The following is a 2,500-nucleotide window of genomic DNA, read 5'->3' on the forward strand; positions in this document are numbered from 1 at the left end:
CTCGCCGGGGCTTCGCTTCCCGGCCTACCCCCCGGAAAGAGAGGCTCTGCCGGACCACCTGGCGCACGGCACTGAACGGCTGGCCGGTCTACTGGGCCCCGGGCCTCGGGAAGCCCTGTCTACCCGCCAGAGGAGCCAGCGGCGTTGCCCGGCCTCCTGGCCCTCGTCTCCCCTCCGGTCTACCAGCCAGGCAGGCCGGGTCTTGCCTGTCTTCCTCCGAGAACATGCGGCTTCCCGGTCTACCCACCCGAAAGCGCGGCTCTGCCGGACTACCTGGAGCACGGCGCAGAACCGCTGGCCGGTCTACTGGGCGCCGGACCTCGGGAAGCCCGGTCTCCCGGCCCTCGGCTCCCCTCCGGTCTACCGGCCGGGAAGGCTGGGGCTTGCCGGTCTTCCTCCCGAGATCGTCGGGGCTTCCCGGTCTACCCACCGGAGAGCGCGGCTCTGCCGGGCTACCTGGCGCACGGCGCGCAACCGCTGGCCGGTCTACGGGGGGGGGCCGGACCTCGGTGAGCCCGGTCTACCGGCCTGAGGGGCTGGCGGCGTTGCCCGGTCTCCCGGCCCTCGGCTCCCCTCCGGTCTACCAGCTGGGAAAGCTGGGGTTTGCCGGTCTTCCTCCGAGCTCGTCGGGGCTTCCCGGTCTACCCTCCGGAGAGCGCGGCTCTGCCGGGCTACCTGGAGCACGGTGCGCAACCGCTGGGCGGTCTACTGGGCGCCGGACCTCGGGAAGCCCGGTCTCCCGGCCGGAGGGGCTGGCGCCGTTGCCCGGTCTCCCGACCGTCGGCTCCCCTCCGGTCTACCGGTCCCGACGGCTGGAGTTTGCCGGTCTGCCTCCGCGGCCGTGGGGGCTTCCCGGTCGGACAATCTACTCGCCGGGGCCCCGGTCTACCCGCCGGAGAGGCTGCGTCTTGCCGGTCTACTGTGGAGGTCGTAGGACTTCCCGGTCTACCGGCCCGTGCGCGCGCCCCCCCCCCCCCATGGAGCCTCCAGGTCTACGTGGTCGCTGTAACCCGACGACATCGCCAAGGGTGGGTGGGGTTCGTGGCGACAGCTACCGTAGAACTCGGTGACTTTGTAGACCGCCGCTTGGCGGCAGTGCAGCAGGTAGGCGATGGAGGGGACGGGTGAGGGCGTGCGTTCATGCGTGCGTGCGTCCGTCCTTGCAGGGACGGCAAGGGAGAAAAGTCTTGGCGGGCGGGCGTTCCTTTGTGGGAGGGGGAGCATGCAGAGACACAGGGATACAGAAAGACAAGCACCAAATCACTCGTGCGCTCTCACACACACTTGATTGCGGGGGGGGGGAGGGAGAGGGAGGGAGGGAGGGAAAGAGGGAGAGGGAGAGAGAGACGAGAGAGAGAGAGAGAGAGAGAGAGAGAGAGAGAGAGAGAGAGGGGCAGGCAGAGGCAGGCAGGCAGAAACCAAATCTCTCTGTCTCTCCTCTCTCTCTCTCTCTCTCTCACACACACACACACACACAAAAACAAAGACAAAAAGTCGTTTGCGGGAGAGGAGAGGAGAGACAGAAGGGCACAAAATTTCTCTCTCACACTAAGCTGACACTCAAACACAGCATTTGCTTGTGTGGAGGGAGAGAGACAGAGACACAGGAGCCAAGTACACCGCACACACGCTTGTGTGCAGGGGAGACAGACAGGGACAGAGAGATGGACACAAGATATCACTCCAACGCGCACACACGCACACCAAGGAAACCACCCCCGCCCACAACATCGCCAAGGTTGATCCCTTGCCCTCCCTGCAAGGACATGTACGCACGTACGCACGAAGGCACGCCCCGCCCCACCCCACCCCACCCGTCTCCTCCATCGCCTACCTGCTGCTCTGCTGCCAAGCGGCGGTCTACAAACTCACCGAGGTCTACGGCAGCTGTCGCCACGAAGGCCGCCCTTGGCGATGTCGTGGTTTGTCGTGGCGATGTGCTTGCGGGTGGGGGAGAGAGAGACAGACCCAAAATAGATCACGGAGAGAGAGGGCGGCGGCGGGCGGGTGGGCGGGCGGGCGGGCAGGAATGCCAACACACACACAAACACTCACGCATCCCCCATTTCGACCGCTCGAATGCACAGACGCATGCACGCATGATCTTGACAACAGTGGGGATACGACAAAGGAGGAGGAGGAGGAGGAGGAGGAGGAGGAGGAGGAGGAGGAGGAGAAGGAGAAGGAGAAGAAGAAGAAGAAGAAGAAGAAGAAGAAGAAGAAGAAGAAGAGGAAGAAGAAGAAGAAGAAGAAGAAGAAGAAGAAGAGGAAGACGGCTGCCCTGCCCTTACCATGCTGGCCACACGAGGGCGCTCCTAAAAAAAGGGCCAGGTTATTACCCGGTCTACCTGGGGGCGGGGGAGGCAGGCAGGCAGGGGACGGCCACCCTGCCTGCCTGCCTGCCTGCCTGCCTGCGGCCGCCTGGCGCTTCTACACCAAGCGCCAGGTTCTTACACGGTCTACCTGGAAGAAGGAAGGAAGGCAGGCAGGCAGGGGACGC

Source organism: Podarcis muralis, chromosome 14 (assembly GCF_964188315.1).
Source record: "Podarcis muralis chromosome 14, rPodMur119.hap1.1, whole genome shotgun sequence".
NCBI classification, from domain to species: domain Eukaryota; kingdom Metazoa; phylum Chordata; class Lepidosauria; order Squamata; family Lacertidae; genus Podarcis; species Podarcis muralis.